This window comes from Nyctibius grandis, chromosome 9 (genome assembly GCF_013368605.1).
Source record: "Nyctibius grandis isolate bNycGra1 chromosome 9, bNycGra1.pri, whole genome shotgun sequence".
In the NCBI taxonomy this organism is placed as follows: Eukaryota; Metazoa; Chordata; class Aves; order Nyctibiiformes; family Nyctibiidae; genus Nyctibius; species Nyctibius grandis.
This window is the reverse complement of record NC_090666.1, coordinates 7,845,449-7,868,798: the sequence shown is the minus strand read 5'-3', so window position 1 is coordinate 7,868,798 and position 23,350 is coordinate 7,845,449. Positions and strand designations below refer to the sequence as shown.

Sequence of the window (23,350 nt, the reverse complement as noted above, 5' to 3'; positions counted from 1 at the left end):
AGGAGGGAGGATCGAGGAAAAAAAAAACAAAAACAACAAAACCATAACTAAGTGCTGAGCTCACTTTACCATATGTGAAATTGCAACTAGAAGCCAAGACATTTTTTTGTATCATCTATTCTATTGCAGAAGATGCCAGAAAATGGAGGAGCCAAGGACTTAGCACGTAGTGGGCCAATATGTGAGCACTGAAGGCCTATTCCAGCTGTCAGCAAAAGCATTGGAAAGACGAGATCATGGCCTAAGGTTTTTAAATCTGAAGCTGGAAGGGTCTTGTGACAAGAAGAAAAATCTGGTTCATGCTACAACATAATCAACTCTATTTCAACACTAACAGTAACCTTTTTTAATTACTCCCAATGTAAGCTGCCTCTTGAGACAATGATGTTTGGTGCCCATGAACAAAAGCTGTGGTAAACTGAGAATGTTTAAAAGCATGGAATACATAGCTCTGTGTGGGTGTTCATCCATCGGATCACACAACAGACTTAACAATGACCATAGGCATTTCTAGATGACTTGGAGGGGTCCTATAACTTTGGTTTAGGTAAACAGAGCTTGGATACCCCTTCCAACACAGATTTTTACAGCTCTTTACTCAGCAATACTTTTTGTAATGTTATTCTGTTTGAATAAGAGGACAGACAATCACAGAGCAATGGCACCAACCAGCAAGAAAATTATGCGCATGTTCGTGTTTGTGGGACCCAGGCCTTACGGTACATCTAGAAAAATATAAAACAGATTCCTGGGTACAGTACAATGGGTTAGATTCTCACAGGGCAAAAATTGGTGCAGCTCTTTATCAGCAGAGCTCAAAAGACATTCTTTTAATGCTGCTGACTCTCTCTCTAGGTAACATTACTGCCATTTAAAATGAGTTACAAGGATACCAAAAGAGTCAATCAGCTTTGATTTTATGTTTTTGGCAATTTAGGGGAATATGACAAGGTTGCAGCCTGCTACAGTAAATAATTAAAATGAGTAAAGGGGCAGCACTGTGGTTATGACCCATCTATTAGAGCTATACCCACCTACTGAAATGATGGAATGTTTTTGCTCAGTTGAATAGGGGGAACTGGAAGGCAATAAGCAGAAAGGCAGATAACAGCCTAATAAGTAACAACCCAAAAAACACCAAAAGGGAGTAGCTCAGCCACTGGCTGTGAGTTACACAGCTGTACAACCTGCATTTCACAGAGCGAGATCCTAGAGATGAAAGGTCCTGTTGGAAAGACAGGGAGTTAAGTTGGCAGCAAATGCTCCTCAGGAAGACCCTAAAGGATTCTCTCTTCTCAGTGAGAGGCTGGGTTAAGTTCCTCAGGCCTGCATGGATCAGACAATGAGACGCACCCATTGACGCCACACACAGAGGAGAACAGCCTACGTTGACACATGGGATAAATACTCTGCTCCTCTCATGCTGAGAAAGCCTCAGCTGAAATATCCTGCTTGTTTTTTTTCATCTTTTTTTCCTCTACTTTCTACTTCTTTTCTCCATCTATATACCTAACTTTCATGTGAGCTAGAGTAGGTATTTGGGAAATCTAGTTTGGGATTCCAGATACTTCTCACCTGAAGACCATCACATGCAAAGTAAATTGGTCTTTCAAAGCTAAAATCCTGTGATATTGTCCTCATCTGAAATTGCTCTCATCTGAAATTGCTTAGCTTTAGCTTCCAAATATTAGATCCTACATATCATCCTCTTCTAAACTGAGAGCTACCAGAAGTATTTTCACCAATTATATATGTTCATAGAAAGCAAGTTCTCTCTAAATCAAGACTGAAATGAAGTAAGTCTTAAATCCCTCACCCAAAAGTCCTTCCTAGCTCTCAAATAATTTTTTCTTTCTACATGTATTCCAGATGTCCAACAGACTTCTGAGTGCACGGACACCAAAGGCCCAGACAAGTTATTTGTGGAATGATTTTGCTAATGCTGTTTATAACTTCAATGTCTCTTCCCTACAACCACATGATGTTCCTTGGTTACACGTACAATACTCACTCTACTTCACCGAGTTGCAGAATCACACTGGGAATGCATATGCAATTGCTCATTTTGATGGCCCCTCAGTCCCTTCCAGCGTTACTTCACACAGTGCTCTCTCTGGGAATTCTGACCAACATACAGACTCTGCATTTCACTGTATGATCTCCTCCTCGCCAGGTAAACCCTACAGGACAACACCTGTCCAGTACCATCCTGATCCTTGCAAAATGCAAGAAAACTTAACTGAAAAAATATCCTAGAGAAGTATTTTTCAAAAACTTCCTATTGTCGCCTTTGACTACAACAGATAAGTTTTGAGATAGAAGAATGACTTCCAAGTCCTTCATTGCAATGCTTACACATGATAATGGAAAAGCTCTAGTCTAACATTCAGAAGACCACAAACCATAACTAGCCCTTTTTTATCAAGCCATTGCAAGTGGAACATACAGCTGCTTAGTACACAGCAAAACTCTCCAGATCTTGCAGCAAAGGTGTAGCACACTGTTTTGTGTAGGTACAATTAAATTGGTCACAAAATCCTGTTGCCAACACAAGGGAGCAAAGTGCAAGAGCAGGATTTGTTACCTCTGTGCTGAGATTATCAAATCCAACCTCCTGTGAAAAAAACAAAAACACGGACAACACAGATGTTCCACCTCAGCACTGGAAAAGAGCATTTCAGCCCCAGCTTTTCCTGAAGGGCTCTCTAGAGCCAGCCCTCCGGGAGTGCCCAGTAAAAGCCTGACCGCAGAGCACACAAATGGCTTTCATTTCTCATTTTAATCTGCCACAGGTGTTTTCTTCCACAAGCTAAGATATGGAGGGCCCAAGACTCTCTGCTACCACTGCATCTAACTGCCTTTACCTCAGATTTCACTGGGCCATGTATATTGACAACGCCAAAGTGCCTTCTGTCTTACAGAAACAATTCAGTTATTTCATACTGAGTTAGATGACATGGCAATGGGCTCAGAGACAGTTAAGTCTCATGTTTGTACATAGAGGTGTCCTTTGGGGACACATTCCTGCTCATGCACAAAAAGCAGAAACCTAGCACTTCACCTCCATGGGAACCTTCAGATCCCTCCATCAACTTGTCCCCATGTCCTGCTCCCAGTAAGCTTCCAGGGTTCCTTCTGCATTGCTCTAAATGTATGTCCTGGGCTGAGGTTTGAAATGTTTCAATGCGTTTTCTTTTCCCACCCCCTCCCCAAAATTTCAGAGAACTCATTCCCACCTGCCTTACCACATAGCTTTTTGCTTCTTGATATAGAAGTTGTGCATCTCAAGAGGGTGAACACAAGATCTGCAGACCTAACACAACTCATACTTCATTTTAGCATTCAGTCACCTTCACCCGTTTCTATCTATGCTAGTGAGGACGGGTGAACTCTCAAGGTTTACAAAGGGAGTTGGAGGCAGGCAGAAAAGCAGGACCCTCCACCCCTTTCCAGGGGCTGCAGGGCCTGGACTAGTCCAGAACCAGTCACACCACCACACTACCTATCTGTTGTTATACAAAAAAATAGAAGGACAGAAGCTTTCCACATGGAAAAATGAGAGCTGGGATTCACTTAATAGAAAGATGCGAATAAAAAGCACTAGCAGAAACCCCACATGCTGACTGCTGCTAACACCTGTCAGCAGCACGGCGATAACATCTGTTTCACGCATGTCCTGGCTTGGCAGGCACCTGATTTACATTTTCACACTTTGTATTGGCTTTCTACACACTTGTTCTCTAGCATATTGTTCATACATCAGATACCACTGTCGTCTTATTTTTCAGTGCCAAGTGACATAACTAGGTTATTGCACAGGACAAAATTCTTGCTCTGAAGTGCACCTGCATTAAAACACAATAACCTTCAGGTAACACAGGAATTAATGACATGGCAATTTTATTTTAAAAAGCCATTAACCTGTTAATAACTATGAGCCTATTTAATTTCCAGATTTCTGCCTACTGCACTGTAATAATGAACTCTGCCTGTTTAATTAAAAATGGTAACAAGTAACTATGACTCCACTTGTCTCAACAGAATTGCACTCATTTCTAGCAGTCCTAGATTTGGCCCAGAAGCCACTGAACTCACCTGTCCCATTTTCTGAGGTGCCAAGGTAGGACAGACCTGTATCAGAACCCTCTCTTTTTATTAAATGACCTTACAGTGAGCTGGCCTCCAATTACAAGTGGCCAAAGCTATTCTTCCAAGGCATGTGTTTACTTGCCCTGACGGATGCAGTTATGGTAAGAATGCTTTGTATCATTTGCAGCTACGTAGGCAAGAATGATGGACTGATGAGCAGGCAATGATACTTCTGGCTAGTCTCTTAACTGAAGCCTATTTTGCTTTTCTGTGACCACTATAGATTTATCACTGAAGGAGTGCTGTTAAACACTTACAGACTTCAGCTTATTTGCAGACACTAAAAAGTATTATTTAATGACGTTATGTCAGACAAAATACATAATATGGGACCACACTCCTCATAGAAATGATGACCTAAACAGACAAAAGGTAAACAGAGCATCCAAGAAGCAAAACAATCTATCCATGATAAGTCCACTGCAGAGATTGTAACAGCACCTAGGTGTTTTGGCTTTCAGTTCCTGTTCTACCATGTGAGTTCATGCTTTTCTCCATAACTGCAAGTTTTACAGTACAGACAGGTAGAGATATTAAGATTTTCCAGAGGCATCTGAGGGCATTCCCAGGTAACATTTAAGCCATACATGAGATAGCAACAACTAAGTCACTATGATTGGTAATGCAAGATAGGAAATATTAGCAACTGCTTGTTATGTAACAGCCCCTTTCTTAACAAAGGAAGCTCCATATCTGCATACGGGTGGTCAGCAGAGCAGTGCAGTGCAGGGACATGGCAGATGACAAGAGCTGCACCTATACACCTTGAATGTAAGAACCTTGACAACCCCTATTCATAAAGAGATGCAGAAAAGATTATTGAATAATATCCAGATGGACTCCCAGAGAATAATGTAGGCAGGCAACTTGGAAAGGCCTTCAATTGTATGAGTTTCTGCAGATCAGATAGTTACTGGGCACTCACAGATGCATCAGCAGGCAGCAGACAACTCCTTGGCTCCACAGAGTAGCCTGATCTGAGCCACCAGCTCTGGGGAGAGGTTATCACTGACCACTGAAAACAATGCCCCTCCACCAGCAGGATGGACATTCCTACCAGGGCTAGCAGGGAAATTTTTCTCACTTTTTTCTGCCCTTGTGAATCAGGTTATTTTCATAGGAAACAGGTCTGGAAATTCAGAGAGCGGGCACTGCTACGAACTCGCATCTCTAGCATGGGGAAGAGCCCAGAAGATTTAGACGTTTGTGTGGAGCTTGTAGTAGATGTTTATAACAGATTTTGTTACTCTTTCAGCCTTCCTGTCTGAGGACATCGCTGAGGCGTTTTTGTAGAGCAAGCAGAATAACCTCATTGATGAGAGAAACCAGCGAGATCTTTATTGTGCCATTTTCACAAGTGATTGTTGGTGCTCACTGCAGGTATCTTTAAACCAGCGTGTAGTTATACCTCAATCACTAGCCCACTTGTTTTGTTACAGCAACACAGCTCTAGGAATGGAAGCACTGGTATGGCCAAGAGAAAGAGAAAGGGATGAGTACATAGTGGGGCACACAAGAGGGAAAAGAGGATTCACCTCGACAGAGAAGTGGGCAGAAAAGCCTGGGTCCATCAGAGGCTGTTCCCTTCCAGAGGCACAGAACCAAGAGTGCAGAACAGAAAGTGGGTGATACTTCACAGGCCTCACTGTAGGGAAGAAATCTGTATGTGCTCTGCTAGGATGGTGTATATTAGTGAATTAAACACAGTTGATAATACTTTACATCTTCCTCTATGACACCGAGACCAACAGACTCTCACTTGGATATAAGTGACAGTAAAGCTTGCAACTTTCAAAAAATCTGTTAATTATTAGCAAAATCTTCTGGTAACAGTAGGGAAGTTCCGAAAATATCTTGCCTGGGGAGATAATGGTGTTATTTGTGAATAAGAAACGCAAACAACTACAAACCATGATATAAGCATGTATCAGCCCTCCCTGAGGTGGGAGGGATGTCCTGTCAGACTCCAAAGTTCTCCTGGAGCGCTGTTTTCCAATGAGTCTATATTACAGGATATGGACCTATTTCCACAACGAACACACAGGTCTTTTCTATATATCACCACACATATCTCACAACCCATCCTTCAGACAAACCAAAAGATTGACCTGACTCAGTCATTGAATTGGTACAAGAGAGCAAAGTTTAGCCCTTGGCTGCAGAGCATCTCCTGACAGCTCAAGGAGTTCTCTCTGTTTTCGGTTAATCAGTTGGTTCCCAAAGGAAATGGGACTGTAACAGTCACAGTGTAGGAGTAATTTTTGTGCATGTAGGCTCATGTCCTGTGTAACTTATAAATTTATTAGCAGATTTCAAGCAAAGTTGACAGAGGAATAGACAATTCAGAAATAATTAAGAGAAAACAGGCAGCTAGATAGAGGACACTGTCTTCAGCATCTGGCTGAGGGAATGGCTTTTGTTAGACAGAACATAGTTGGAAAGCTACTATGATAAATTTTACAACTGCAAAAAAGTCAAAGTTTACATAAATCATGAAGCAGAAATCTATAGAAACCAGATTTGTTACTTCAGTTGCTCATTTTGTCCCAAAGGAAGAGAGAAGTTCAAAGCTTTTCTTGATGGGATACTATTCCCACATTGATTTATCAGTGGTACACAAATCCTATTACTGTATCACAGCACATGTGAAATGTGGGACTAAATGCTTCCCTCACTGACTGAATGGTAAGCAACAAATACAGCCTTCTGCTTAAGAAGCTAAGAGGTTACTTTGGTACAAACACTGTACAGATAAAGGTTATTTAAGCATTCTTGGCACCAGCTTCCTTTCTCCATTGAATTCTTGTTTTAACTCAGTTTTCACTTTAACCTTGCCCTTCACCTTTATGGCATTTCATTGACTTAATAAAGGAGAAAGTGTTTTCTGTGCTGTGTTAATGAAACATGTTGGCTTTGCTTGCCCTGAGATGTGGGTGTGTCATGAACAGAAGAGCTTCCTGCCAGCACGACAGTTGATATCACTGTCAGTGTAACTAGAATAGTGTTCCATAAATGTGTGACCCTGGGATCATATAAAGGCATCTAATTATAACAGAAGGCTGTGTGTTTAATAGAAATAATAAAGTTCTACAAGAAAGAGGAAGACAGGAGCATTTAACGAAGGGCTGGGTAGAGGTTATTCTGCTGATTTTCACCTGATACCGTGCATTTTCAGTGCTGAAAGTGCCATGTACCTTTCAGACTGGAATTATGCACCTCAAGGTTGGCTGAAAACATGTCAGAGCCTCACTGGCCTTCTGCCTGCCTGAGGTGCTCAGCATGTTGTGGTAGAACAAGCCATCTGTCCCTTGGAGCACAAAGGAGAGGTTGTCATTCTACAGTCTTATTTATATAATATTTTTCATTTAATTTCAGGGTTGTAAAAAGATATTATATTGGGGAAGGGGTTTCAGGTCTCAAACCAGAGTTTATACATCTGATGCACACTTTACTGTCATTCTTCTAGTGTCAGGGGTAAAGCTTATAGATGATGTTGAGAAGCAAAAATTTTATGCTTTCTCCTGGTACTCATACAGCTCCATTCTCCTGTAAGTCAGAAGATGCCAGTCACAACCCCGGGCCTGCAAAGTCACTCTGGAGAATTTCCTGCGAGGAAAGGGTGCCTGCCTTGGTGGGTCCTGACTCAGTGCAAAGACATTGCCTCTGCAGATTCTGTGTTCTGTACTTAATGAGATGGAAGTGGACACACAGTAATGCAGGTCACTAAAGCAAACAGAGAAGCTTCTTTCACCCAGGTTTATCCCAGCCTGAGAAAGGACATGAGCTGTGATGTTTCCACTGGACACATTTGAATCAAACATCTGTTAGCTTTCCTTTTCCAAACACCTGATGAATCCAACATGGCCACATATTGCACACTCCTTTGCTAATTAAACTCCTGGAAGGTTGTCTCATAAATCAGATGCTTTGTGGAAAAAGACTGTGCTTTGATGCAGATGGAGACAGGACTGAGCACAGACAGGTAGCTGTTCACACACTGTCTCAGCAGAGATTTTAAAAATATTTAGTGTCCTTTGTTGTTTACCAAATTGTTAATTTCCTTTTGCCTATCTGCACTGTTAATGTGGAAAGTAAGTTTCAAAGAACAGTAGGATTTTTTGTCCTTCTTATTGCTTATCTGAAAACTGAGCTGATGTAACTAATTATTATGTAAGAGTATTTTTATAAACTGTAGAAGGAAGCACAGGGAACCAGCTCTGTTTTCCTTTGAAATTACCCATCCTTATAAAAATGAATGGTAGTATGGTAACCTTCTCTGCTACCTGACCTACAGCTAGACCATGCTATGTTAGAAATGCAGCCATATAAGCAAAACTGGTCTGATCAAACTTGAATAGAAAACCTCGCCTGTAAATCCACAGAATCACAGAATCAACCAGGTTGGAAGAGACCTCAGGGATCATCGAGTCCAACCGTTGCCCTGACACCACCCTGTCAACTAGACCATGGCACTAAGTGCCATGTCCAGTCTTTTCTTAAACACATCCAGAGATGGTGACTCCACCACCTCCCCGGGCAGCCCGTTCCAATGTCTAATAACCCTTTCTGAAAAGAAATTCTTCATGATGTCCAACCTGAACCTCCCCTGGCGAAGCCTGAGGCTGTGTCCTCTTGTCCTATCGCTAGTTGCCCGGGAGAAGAGGCCAACTCCCACTTCACTACAACCTCCCTTCAGGTAGTTGTAGACTGCAATAAGGTCACCTCGGAGCCTCCTCTTCTCCAGGCTAAACAACCCCAGCTCCCTCAGCCGTTCCTCGTAGGTCAGACCCTCCAGACCCTTCACCAGCTTGGTCGCCCTCCTCTGGACTCGCTCCAACACCTCAACGTCTTTCTTGAAGTGCGGGGCCCAGAACTGGACACAGTATTCAAGGTGCGGCCTCACCAGTGCCAAGTACAGAGGGACGATCACTTCCCTAGACCGGCTGCCTACACTATTCCTAATAGAGGCCAGGATGCCATTGGCCTTCTTGGCCACCTGGGCACACTGCTGGCTCATGTTTAGCCAGCCGTCGATCAGGTGTCGATCCAGACACCCATGGCTCTGGGAACTTTTTCTGTTACTAGCACCTTAGCAGAGGATTGAATAGATGCTGCCTTTCAGGTAAAATATTCTATTTTGCACTAACAAAAACATACTCAAAGCACTTGGTTATTAGGATGAAAAGGATACAGAATTGCAAAGTGAATCAGACTACAGGTATTTTTCCTGCGGGTACCAAAATAAATGCTAAATGACATAGAAGACTACCCTGCACTGAAAGACATTTATATCACCTTACCTGACTGGTGTCTAGCATCAGGGAAGAGAAGCATGTTTGAGGGCCAAGTCAGAGCAGAAACCTCCTTCAAAGAATCCAAACTACAGCCACCAAGGGAGAAAAGTTCACAAGGTTAGGTGGATGTCCATGAGTAACATTTGGTGAGTCTGTCCAAAGATGCTCATGCTTCTGAATACATCAATCAGACCTGAAACAGCAGTGTCACCATGGTACCACACAGTTTTATCGTTAACCCAACTGCTACCTGTACAAATGAGAGACAGAGCCTGAGTGAGGACTTTCAGTTTGACTAGACAAAAATAAGCGAAGGAGAGAAAGGTGAATGGATCCTTGAAAGCCTTACAGTAAGCAGCAATCAAACCACGACTGAAGCCCACACATTAGAGCTCTCTCTTCAGTGAGAGAGAGTTCAGAAGAGGCAATGTATCATAAGCATTTAACACTAGCAAAGCGCACCACTAGGTCAAGAGCAAGCAACCTATCAATGCTGCATTAGGGCATTCTGTAGTAGAACTTTCATTCTGGCACACCAGCGTTGCAGAGAAACACTGCCCTGGACAACAACAGTCCAGCACTGCAAACAGCCATGCTGAGGAAGTAGGTAAGTGCAACCCTGTTACTGACACAGCTGATACAACCAGGCACGCCCTGGAGGGCGGTAGGAGTCACAAGCAGATCAACAAGCACAAAGAAGAACAACATTTAAAACTGCTTTTGCTGATTTTTAGGGCTGTGATTTTTAGCTGGTGTCTGCCCAGTTTCATTTGCGACTCAGTTGTGTGTCTGAGCCTTAACTGTATTCCAGCTTCAACCCTGAGGCAATGATGATACTACTTCCACTGTAAATGCCAAGGAAGTGGTAAACAACACTTTGCTTAATTTCAGAAAATCTAGGTTCATTTTCCATTGCTCCAGTGGCAGACACTAACAAAAAAGTGAATATTTTAATGTAGAAAAAACAGTACAGACGGTAAAGGATACATGCTATTCTAAGTTCTATTTGCACGGTACAATTTCTTTGGCTCCATCTATGAAGGCAGAATAAAAAAAATCCCTCATGACACACAGGCTTTACTTTGCTGGCTAACGTTAGACACATGAGCCTCTCTCTCCAGTTCTCCATTAGAGCCAGGGACAAATAGCAAACAGAATCAATCCAAGAAAAAACCTGCAGCCATTATTCTGCTTTAACCAGAGAATTCCAAGAAACGCTTAAACTTCTTGTAGTTTGCACAGAATAGATGTTTATTTGAATAACAGTGGAGCGACAGTTAGAAGCTGATTGGGAAATAAAGCTTGATATTTTTAAAGACAAAAAAATCACAAATTCTACAGCAGCTACAGTTCAATGTCTCAACACCAGTACAACATATAAAGCTTTCTGCCAAATTATTTCTATCCAGCATGAGCTTTTGAACTGACATTGCTGATTATGATATTTTAGCCTCAGTGTAAGACAGTTTTTGTAGAGCTAACATCACCTTGCTATTAAAAGACTTTTTTAATATAAAAAGATACCTCAACCTAATTATCTTACCATATAAACTCTAGTATAAGTATTGACCTTTTTGCTTCCTTCAGAAATTACAATCAACATCCATCCTGCAGATTAATCTCCTAAATTAATGTTTCCTTGTCAAAGTGTCGTGCTTTTTCATTTATGGGTTGTAGCTAATTGAAATTCCTCCCAATCTGCTATGCAGATAATTATCTAAACCAGGCTTCACCACCAGAGTACACATGCTCCCTCTGTTATATGGTAAACATACCATCATCATTTGTATCATCATACTGTTTAGATGTCCCAAATGATGCTCTGCTTTTCATCTGCTAGGCGCTGTACAAACACATAGTTATCCTAGCACTTCAGTATCAGTAAAGCCATGTTCATGTTTAAGCGCTCTGTTGCTTGAAACTAAGCACACGTGTGCGCACACATACACGCAAAGTATTGGGTGAACGCAGAACAGTCAGACATTGTCTGGAGGGAGGAAGGGCATAAAAATGAAACCATTTTATCTAAGATCACGTACACTTTCAGGAGAAGGAGAAGAAACTGAACTCAGAATCTTCTGATCCAGGGCTGCAAGTTCACAACTAGCTCACTTTCAAGCCTTTATATTACACACATGCCACAATCAAGACTAAGAAAACCTTAAATTGATTTGTGATAACACAGCTAGCATTTCTTAATTACACAGTCAAAAAAGGGAGAGAAAAATACAGTCCTAGTTTCCAGAATACACTTGAAATACTTTCTCTCTACAGAGAGATGAAAAGACAGGGAAGACAGACAACCTGCAAATAACAACATGGTAAGAGCCTGCTTTCTTTATACATAGCTTTTTCAGGTGCATGATTATAGTCAAGAGAAAGACAGGTGACTGACAGAATCATCCCTTTCACATCAGCGGTGGGCACAGTGCAGCAAACCAAGATTCTGGAAGAAGCTCTCATGGGTGCACTGAAGCAACTACTTGAAACAGCTATTGTTACATCTTCCTCAAGAAGCACAGAGGTGAATTACAAAGTACAAGGAATAATATTCCTGAAAAACAAGAGAGCTTGAATTTTAAGGACTTTGAGAAAAATCACACAATCCTTTCAGGTACAAAGTCATTCAAAAAATTAGATGGAAAAGTTCACCTGGGATAAATGTTACTGCCCCATTCACACAAAGCAGGACAAAAGCAGCAGGATTTGCTTCCACTGGAGTGGGATTCTGGTGGGAAGGGAAACTTAAACAAGAAAATATTAATCTCCTCCTTTTGGAGGAGTTTAAAGTGGTATAAATTGAAGATGGAAAGTGTTCAGGACTGAAACAGATGCTGATGAGTTATTGAAGGGAACCAGATTCAACTACATATACTAAGCCAGGCACACCTTCATCTTCATGAAGTGGTCCACATCAACTAGTGTGCAATTCATCAACATTTCTGGCTTCTTCCATCAGCTTTGGGAATTTTTGTCAACGTTTCTCTGAATTTCACATTATTCTCCAGTAACATTACAGTCCCAAGAGATGGGTCTACTAAGGAGATGAAATCGCTGCTTGTTCATTACCCGCATTGTCACTGTGACTTGTAAACACACCCTTTCACACAAGAGGGGGCTTTCTTCACTACCATCTGCCTTCTCTCCATCCTCCTTCCTGGCTTCTGTACCACCTACCAGTCTGCAACTCATGTGACATCAGTGCACAGAAGGTTACATTTTGTGGTGGTTTATAATCAAAGGAAATTTTGAAAATTATTTGTTTGTTGGTTGGCAAAGCAGATGAGTAATTTTTGTCAAGAAATTCTTCAGTAATTGGACTGTTGTGGTCAAACCATGTCCTCACTTACTTGTGCCAATTTACCTGTCAATAAATGATCAATAATGAAATTATTCCCCATTTGCCCAGAGTTAAATTGGCCACAGCTATTTTAAGTACTTCATATTCAAATATTGCCATATTATGAAGTAGTGCTATAAGATAAAAGTTACTGATATATACTCCTAACATACAGCCAACCTGAAGGACTTTTTGTATGGAGATTTGTATAATTAATAACAGATTGTTCTTGTATTTTTCTTTCAGTAAACCACAGTGCTGTTGCCAATTTGTAAAGCAGCTTCAAGATCTCTTCATGCTGAAAGGCATTAAGACATAAGGGCAAGAAAATATTCAGTTAGGTTTAAGGTCAATGATACGCCATGTGAAATACATACTGAAACACATGAACTGTAAGTGTACCACATTAAACATTCCAGGAAGCTTTACTGGTTATGCTTGTTTAACTTTTATTATATATAAATATATATACACATACATACATATATGCATATATACAGACACACAGTCACACACACATATATTTCCCAAAAAAATAAATGTCAGATCCCTGGCAGTATTATCATAACACCATGCAGGTACTGCACGTGCCTTGTTCTTTGGCCTGATTGCTATCACATGAACTTTGAAAGAAACAGGCTCCTGTTTCTAATTAGCAAGGACATAAAAGTGTTTATGTAGAAGAGAACCTAGAGAGCTTATTATGCTGAGTCCTTTTCGAAGCCAACGCGGTTTTGTCATGTGTATGTAAAAACTGACACAGCCAAGTTTGGTTACAGTCCGGTAGAGCATCTGCAAGTCATTTACATACTTTCAAATGCCACAATGATAAATACATACAGCTCTGTGACAATCTGAGGGCTATGTCTGAAAATGAATGAAGAGAAAGCATTCGAAAAGGAGTAAGAGCATTTATGAAGGAAACCATCATGGAATTGCTTATACTGAATTTGGGGAAGGGTGGGAACAGAGAGAAAAGGAAGAAGAGTCTAAGGTCTTGAGCAGAACTTATTTTTTGCTCTCCTTATCCTAAGGAAAATTACTCCTGCCATGTGCTTACTGGTGATATATTTCATTTATATCATGTAGGCATAGCTGCCTGCCCATGGAAATACATTCAGACAGATGGGAAGTGGAAATGAGTTTGCTGATCACACAGCTGCCATCACTGTCTTCATCATAACTCCCCAGGGGAAAGCTTATTTTGGGTAGAGATTCATCCCAGCACAGATCTTGTCTACTCAAGTCCAGACTTCTGACTCAAGCCTGAGCTAAGGGCTTATTCCCTCTCACACACTGGACAGGACTCCTCTTCTCAGATGTTGATTTTAATCACAAGAATTAGCCTTACTAGCAATCCCAAATCAATCACTTCAGAGTAGGTATTATTTAGACTTAACCAAGGGAGTCTGTTTTGCTTTGAAGTTAAGAATCTCTCACTCTTACTTCGGATCTCCTCTAAGAAGCGAGAAAAATGTTGAAAGCTCGATCTGCATTCACACTCTCACTATGGCCAACTCCAATGAACGTCCCTGGTGGTAGAATTGCAGTTTAAGGTCTTTTGGAAAAATCTTAGGGTGCTGGTGACCCCTAACCTGCTTTATCCATTCATACAAGCTCTAGGAAGGGACAAAAAGGATGTGGTGTAAGTCAGGAGGATTGTGTTTGGACAAGCAGTCTACATTATGCAGTTCTTGGCTATTGCTGTCAGCCTCTTTATAGTAGGGTTTTTTTTTTTCTGAGCAGAAAAATCGCTCTAAATATTCATTTCCTATAAAAAGCCAGTGACAGCCCTCTTTGAAACACAGAAAAATGTGTATACTTGGAAGGAAAACTTGAATTTGGCAGGCTACAAGTTATATTGGTATTTCTAACTTTCACATCAACAGGGACCATAAGCTGACCCCTTGTTGGTGACGCCTCTTGTCAGTAGAGTCGTGATCTCTGTACAGTTTCTACTTAGTCAAAAGTTATCAACATATTTTAAGATCCGGACTTACACAGCCTACTCGCTTCAGCTTAAAGCATTCCCTGTCAAATCCAGAGGAGAGATGTTCCAGTCAACCAAAGCCAGACATGCAGCCAATAGGTAGGCAGCAAATGTACCTTCTAACCGGCCTCAGACCTGCTCTGACTTACAGTGGAAGAAGTAGGGATGAGGGAAAGCTAGTTAAAAATCTTGACTGGCGTGAGGATTATATGAACAAAAATAGCTGTGACTTCTTGCCACAAAAGCTTCAGCAATTAGAGCCTGAAGGAAGTCCCAGGACAACCATGATGGATGGGTTGTACTGCCTTCGTGCTTTTATCAGGGAATTGGAAAAGAGGAAGCATCCCTTTTGTTTTGTCTGCTCTCTCATCTCATTAATGCCCATATTTTACTATAAATTGAATGCCACAGTGAGTGTGAATGTTATGTCCAGCTTTGGACATTTTTCTCACTCCTTAGAGGAGATCTAAATCTATCTGGGCACAGTTTGCTGAAATGCTGCTGGGAAAAAAAATGTCTGAAAGAAAATAAAAAGACCAAAATCAACAGCAATAAAGAAGGCTTAACTTGCACAGATGAGCAAGGTTACATTATCTGAGTTAATGAGTTCCTCATTGCCCTGCATATTAAAATCAATAAAAAACAGCAAACATCAGCTATGTAGCTCAAGCCATGACATTTCCATCGTTTATATTTTGAAGACTAAAGTATTTATGGTTTCAGTGCAAACTAAAAGTATGCTTCCATGGTGGTAAAAAAATTACAGCCCATAAATTGGGTACTACTACCTTCTGCTCAAGTGCCTTCATGGTGGATTAACCCAAGCCATTTTACTTTGCGTTTGTGATGGACTAGGCACACGCTACTTTAGTTTATGTTTCGGGTATGCAGGGGCCTTGCACAACCTAAATTCACATTCAAAGAATTTTACCTACTCGCAGTGCAGCAAAAGCACTTCATAGGATCAGAGTGAAAGGTGCAGGGAGTAATCAATGCCTATACAGGTTGCTTTGGCAAGAAGACGACATGTCACAGTACAGACCTTACTCTCATTCTCCCTAGCTTATTCTCGTGTGACTTTATTGCTTCCCATGGTGCTACTTGTGATTTTTGCAGGTATAAGAAGGTGTAGAAAAAGGTGCAAATTGCCTGGAAACAGTCTTGAAAGGAGGAGTGAAAAAAAATTTTAAAAAGGGGGGAATATGGAATTTCTTCAAGTAGGAGAAATTACTTGCTGTACTAAGAACAGTCGAAGCCACATCAAACACTTAATTATTCTTCTACATAAATACCAGTTGAGATCACCCCTGGAAGGAGCTACGATCCATCTGCAAAGAGAGGTGCCCATGAGTGGAAGTGGCATTTCAATGGGACACTGTCCTTAAAACATGACATGTGAGAGAAAACACCAAGAAGTCTGCAAACAGCTGGCTTTGTACATACTTGTAGGCACATGTAGGCATCCAAGCCCATACAATGTTGGAGCAGTACTGTCAAACCACTCATTCTGCAAGACAACAAAGTTTTGGGCACGTAGCCATGTGACTGAATACAGGGATGAGTCAATCAAACCTAGAGATGCTCAATGAACTAAACAACCAAAGGGTTTACATGTTAGTGAACATTGATAAACACATCCAAAAATCATCTATAACCATTTTATCTTTGTAGGACTTTGTAGGTAAAATCCAGCACCTCTATAGAAATACGTATTCTGTTCACTCCTCTTCCCTGTAATTGTAGGTTTGGTTGGAATCCTAAATGCCTTGTCTGAGAAAAAGGCACAGGGACTGAAATGGCAAAAACTTATCACCATTATCAGTTATGCCTGGTATAGAGAATATTGCAGCAAAATACAGGCTTCTGTTGAAAAAAGCTCGACAAGCAAGTTATTTCCTGCTTTTAAAAGTGTATTTCTAGGCTCTAAAATCTACAGACTAACAATAAGTATTCAAAAAGCTTCCAGAAAGATATATAACCCATAGACAAAATTATCATTTTGTCCAGTATAGAAAATTATGCCTTGGGCGGAGGGGGAGTCACCTGTGTTGACATTCCAAAATCAGGATATTCGCTTTGTCCGAAAGTGGCTAGTTAGTCTGAATCTATGACTCCTACTAATATAGCTACCCGTCTTTGTCTATTTTTATGTGCTGTGCAGTCTATCGAGATTCTGCTAAGGACATTGAACTGGCAACTCCAATGAGGACAGGATTGGAAGACCAAAAAAAAAAAAAAAAAAAAGACAGGAGCTTGATTTTTTGAACTATTATTTGGTGTGCATCAAACCAGTGTCCCAATCATACCCAACCTATTCACACCATGACCCACAAATATCTGTGCTCCCACAAAGGTACACAAATATATCTCAAGAAAATGGACTCACTCTTGTACTATTGTCAAGGTGCAGCAAGCAGTGAAAAGAAGGTGATGTCAGGGAAGCATCAGCCAAGCAACATTTATGCTCAAGTTAGGCACCTGCTAAAGATCTGGAACAATCATCTGTCAGTATTATTGAAAAAAAACCCCCACAATTAGTTTAATAAGAGTGTCCTATAAAGTTAGTAGATGTAGCCTTAGGCAGCGCCAGGGACTACATGTGATTATTCAGATGACAACTTCCAGCTCCAGCTCAATATTCTAAGCCATCCCTTCAGTGTCCTGAATGTCTCTGGGACCAAGACGATGAGTTGTGGGAACACCATTGCCAAATCACTTAGCCCAAGTTGTGCCATAGCTACTCTTTGCACAACGTTTCAGCACCAACACAGGGATATGCCCACACAGCACTGTCCAGTGCTCTACAGCATGACTGGAGCCAGCTAGGCTTCCTGCAGCTGCCACAACCATGCCAGCCAGCCTGGCTCACTTGCACCAATGTGTTTAGACTACAGGCACTACAAACAGGATGGTCAGAACCATATCCAGAATACCTCTACTTTCCTCTTTCTAGCCCACCTCCACGATGTGCTCCACCATCAGTCTTGAGCTCCCATTACTAAACCCTGTTTTGTTTAACTGCTTATAACAGAGATCAGAGAGGAAAAAATTCCCTGTAGGGAGGATTACTAATTTAGTGAAATCCTGCAGGGACTCAATAAAATATGCAGTAAAATAAAGCATGCCCTGGAGTTTTCAAAAGACTAGCTGGGTTTGAGAGAAAGCAGGTACTCCCAAGCCGTCACTGCTCTTCTTTGCAGGGATTCAGCTCTGTGGAAAAATGCAACATTCTCATTTGTGAATCTGATCCAATTTTTTTAACTGGGCTGCTGTCCAAACTAATGTATTAAAGAACTTCCTTGATTCAAATTATTTTCCCATTTTAGCTTTCTGGAAGCATACTCTCTCCACTGAGAAAATTTGTTATTTTGGTTATTCACCATTTCCAAAAGTAATGAAATGTTATTAATTTAAGGAGTGGAGTGGCAGCTTTAAAGTTTGATTCTTCACAACAGTGAATTTACTTTTTCATTTGCAACTGATCAAATTCTGCAAGCAGAGTGTGGAACTTTGTTCAGTTCGCAGTTCACTATTGTGCAGTCATGATTAAATCAATCAATCATTGATGTGAACCCAAAAACCTCAGAATTTTATTTTTAAAATGCTGTTCCCAGCTGCAGTGGATTCAGCTTTTAGTGCATTAGAGGACATTGCATTGGAAGTATGGCAGAATTCAGACAGAAGCTTTTAGTACGCTATATCAGACAGAGCCTGTCGCGCCTCTCTCCCCGTGTCCTTGGATTAGGCATATTCCCTGGATGATCATTAGGCATATATATAACTAATCTCAGTCACCATCTATCAAGAACTGAAATAATTAAGCTGGTTGATATGCATAGATCACTTCATAAATCAGACCAGTCTCAAAGGCATTGCTGGCTGAGCAGTTATAGAAAATATATCCTGAAGAGTTACACTGGGCACTTTAAAGCTAATGCAGTATTTACAAAACTGAACTACTGAAACTAACACCTCCACTCAGCGTATCAACCAAACACAGTATCAAAGTGCTGAAAACTCGCATATCAATTCTCAATATATCAACATTTTATTAAAAAAAAAAAGTCTCAAGCCATTAGCCACTTCACAGGAGCTATACAATGAAGTCCCAGACGACATCATTTCAAGACCAAGACCAGGATCCTTGAATACAGAGAAGCACAAGTCCCTAGTGCCTTTATCCAAAGATCAGGGGCTCGGACATACAAAGCTGTTTATATAACTACTGAGATTTCCAAGAGCACCTAGCCAGGTTTGGTACTTGAAGTTAGGTGAAAAAAATATTAGATTTTAGGTACCTACCCTGTTTGAGCACTTTTGAAAAAATTGTTAAGCAAATATCGGCTTCATGCAGTGACCAAGTACTGTGTAAGGTCCAATTTCAGGTCTCACAGCTAAAAGCTGAACTGAGTATTTATACATGTTCCTGTCCCAACAAGGTGGCAGACAGCCACACTATTTTCCAGCGTGGTCCAGCCTTGTAGAGTGTGAGGGTCTGAGCACATACTATTTGGTGCAGAGAAACCCTATCTGTTGTTCTTTATTGATTTTCACAGCATGCAACATGGACAGAAATCATACCAAAGGATAAATATGCGCCAGGCAACCCACACTGCTACGAGAAGGTTCCTAAAAGCCCTAGTGTCCCTAGCAAAAAAAAAAAAAAAAAAAAAAAATCATTCATCCATGAAATTAAATGCAATATACATCCAAATCCTAGTATCTACCCATAGTACTAGAAGCTTCGAAGATGTGATCAGAGCATCCTTTCAGGAAATGGTCTTGCCAAACAGACTGCTCCTGGTAACTTCAAAAGGCTTACCTGGTGTGAGCTCTGCCCAGTTCTGGGACAGCAAATCACATAAGGATGTGCTCCATGTTTGTAGCAACAAAGCTTTAAAGGACACTAATTTAATGTATCGGGGATTTATGTACCTCCAAAAAAGCCAGAATTGAAAGCACAAAGAAGGAATGCTGGTCCAAAACACTTGTTTTTTTTCCGCAAAGTCTAGACTTGCAACTCAGCTACCATTTCACTGAGGAGGGTAATATGTTTGCACTGCAAGTTTTCTCAAGGAGAGATAAGTGATGGTTATGCAATACAGTGTGAGAGACTGTTCTAATCTACCTGATGCCTTTAAAATTGCTTCCTCTGCAACCAACCTCCAAGACAGAAATAAACGCTGTTACTGCAGCCATGAAGAAAAAAATGCAGCAGCAACAGCTATAGAGGCTTGAAGATCCCTTTGAAGGTCCCAAAGGCCTCACGATGCAGTTGGCAGGACAGCTGCCATTACCAGCTCTGCCCCATGCCCAGAACTGCTTGCTAAGCCAGAACTGCTCTTCAGACTCTGAATGGTGGTGGCCACGAGGCACTGCCAACAGACAGCCTAGCTTCTCTGTGCTGCTTACACTATGCAGACAAGCCGTGCAAGACAAAAGAATTAAGAGCTTCATAAACTGTATTGTTTCATATTGAACAGGCAAAGGAAGAGCGTGTTTTGCACTTAAAGAAACAGGAAAATGTTGATGTTATTAAGTTACTAGGATTAACTATGCCTTCAATAAGCCACTGTCTAGCTTCTTATAAAACACAGCAAAAAAAAAAATAACCAGAATAAGAAAGTCCTCTTCTTCATAATAACATCACAAGTTTATATTTTTAGATTAAAGAGGCAAATTGATAGAGATATAAATTACATAAACACAACCATAAGAAACTTGTTTGCTTGTACCTCTAAACCCTTCTCTGTGTTTTAAAATGGAGGACTCCTCCTTGTTCTGAGCACATTTCCTCTGCATTTCATGAGGTGGGGGCTCCCCACTGCTTGAGAAGGTTCCCTTTATAGAATGCTGAACAATGAGTTTGGAAAAGTTTTGATTGATAATAGCTTACATATGGCATTACAGAAAAGGAGTCTATTTTAAGTATCGTTCTTCTCTGAGAAGGGATTTTAAAGCGGCACCATGTGCTCCAAACTTGCTCGCAACACATTGAGCCTCCTCTCAAAGCCTGCCTCTGGAACTGCTCCCTGGCTTGTGATGGAAACATTCTAGTCCACCAGAATCCTTACTAACATTCAGAGAGTGGTGGAAGTACCTTTTATTTCCTACACTTGTGAGGCTGTGAGGAAATGGCAGGACTGGTGTGTAACATGCAATTCTGAAAAGGATTCCTAGAAAACAGTTACACACTGTTGTCAGGTATACGGATCCAGAGCAATAGATATATTTCTTCCACATAAGCCCAGAGAAACGGAAAGACACTTGGTCATCGTTCGAGCCTAGTCTCCTCCCTAGCATCTGAGTTTTTAAAGTTCATTTATAATACATTATTACAAGGAAAAATGAGTTTTAGTTAAAGAGACATTTTGAAAAGTATTTGACTAAACACCAGGGAAAAGAAAGTGCATGAAACCTTTTTATTAAGATGAGTCTTCAGGTCTTTCTCACTTTTCATCAAGATCTAATCCCAAAACATAATGTTAAAGGCATCACACTGACACATGTTGGCTTTCAGATAAGAAGTTCATGTTTCTGACAATAATCAAAGATTCCAGGAATTATTCTTTCAGCAAATAACAGGCAGGAAGGACATAGTGACCTTGCAACATTTCAACCTGCACTGAGAGCTGTCTGCCAACTTAAATTTTGCCTACGATTTCTATGATTACACAGCATTTCCTTTTCTAAACAGTTACATTGCTTTATGAAACTGTTTCTAATACTATTCACAGAAGGGTGAAATAATCCCTATCAACTTTAGTGATTACAAAAATTTCCAAGATCAAAGTAAGATTATCCTTATAAAATTTTGTAAGAAAAGAAGTATTAGTTTGTAGCAATTCATAAATACTTTTGTAAATGTCCACTGCTATGACATCACTTGGATCAAAACAAAAAAACATGCAGAAGGGGTTTTTTTGCTTATGAATTCCCTCTGAATTAAATATGTTTTCTATAAATATACTATCAACATTGTTCATGTACAAAACCGTTTGTTCATGGTAACAAGATCACTAACAAATATCTGTTATCTGTGACAGTTCCCTTGATAAAGCAGATGATAATGTTTCTGTTTTCTGGGTATCTACAACTTTGCATAATGGAAGCAACACAAAGGACTTCAAAGTGGCTGGTGTGGGAAGGGAACAATGAAACAACTTACCTTCCTTTAACCATAAACCAGGTTCTTAATTTTCACATCCTGATCAGCAGAGATATGCATACAAAGAGTTAAACTTTAAAATATTAGCCCAGTTACATTTTTCCTCTACGTAAGCGTATGCTGATAAGTGAGTAAATACTACAAAAAGTTAAGTCGTCTGTTTTACTTACCCCACAAGGCTGTTGACATCGCGATCCTCAAACATCAGAGGTTCATAAGACAATTCTTCACTGTGAAAGTGTCATGTGCACATCCATTCATCCGGAGTTCAATATTTTGAAATTTGAAGTCAAAGACAGTATTGGTGCCTTCTTCCTGATTCAAAGAAATGTTTTATTAAGGCAGTTAACTTCACTGAGCTCATAATGCAAGTAAGCAAGCAAGTGAATAAAACAACTTAGCATTGGACAGTTCATAATGCTGGCATCATTGTTCACATCTATAACTAGAGACAATCGTGCTCCTGTCTTTTAAGTGATGGGTGACTGTTTGTACAGCATTCATAGCAATAGCTTGTACTGGGAACACCAAAAGCATTAGTTCAGGCAAAAACCTGGGCAGAAGGACAGACTTCAGCTTTACATCATAATCCTGTGCAATTAATCATGACATTATGAAGGGCAAGTACCTCAGTGTCTCACTGCCAGGTCTTGTCATTTTAGAGGTATTTTACATTGTGATATTTTCCTCATCTTTGTAAGAGCTCTTCCTTGCCCCTCAGTAAAACTTCCCTTTTCCCTTCTGAGCAAGAACGCAAGTAGAACCTTTTAGACATGTGGCACAAAGGTATTTTGCAGATTCAGGGAATATCAAAGAGCCCACCCACAAACTCCTTTTCCCTGATACTTCCAGCTCCAGGAACAATATTTACTAGAAAGGCAATTCATTTCCCTGGAAGAAAACAGGGAGTAGATAAATGCTACCACCAGGGAGCATTTCACGTTCTTCATAAATAGTCAATTCAAGTTAGCACATGCAGACTCACAGAATGTAACTGCAATGCTAAGGAAAAACACATGCTTTCCATACAGAAACAATAAAAACATTCCAAAACTGTCTTTCAAGATTCTCCTTCTCCAGCCTGAGCCAATGCAGTCTAATCACAGGGAGTTATTTGGGAGAATCATGCAAAAATGTCTGCCTCAAGTGATGCTGCATTGTTCCTTGCAGCATTTTGAAGCCGTTTCCTTTTCAATGAGCTATGCTCATTACATCCTGTGCTTCATTTATTCTTCCAGGAAAGGTTCCCTAGCCCAAGCCAGTTTGTCTGAAACACTGCTTCTCCATTCCTTGCCTCTGCTGCCTCACCATGTGAAACACAGTCACTTCAGGGAAGAGCGATACACCATGTCTGTTCTGACCCCCTTTATTACAAAGTAGACAAGCTGGTGGCCTGGCTGGTAGAGGTC

At 40.7% G+C, this 23,350-nt stretch overlaps 1 protein-coding gene across 1 annotated transcript in view; it reads right to left on the bottom strand.

Moving 5' to 3' along the window:
- Positions 1-22,180, bottom strand: part of SPATS2L (spermatogenesis associated serine rich 2 like) — a 149,661-nt gene extending 127,481 nt beyond the window's left edge. The window contains exon 1 of the mRNA XM_068407627.1: positions 22,112-22,180. The gene's annotated coding sequence lies outside the window, so the exon portion shown is untranslated. The remainder of the gene's footprint in view (positions 1-22,111) is intronic.
- Between the last annotated feature and the right edge of the window lie 1,170 nt (positions 22,181-23,350).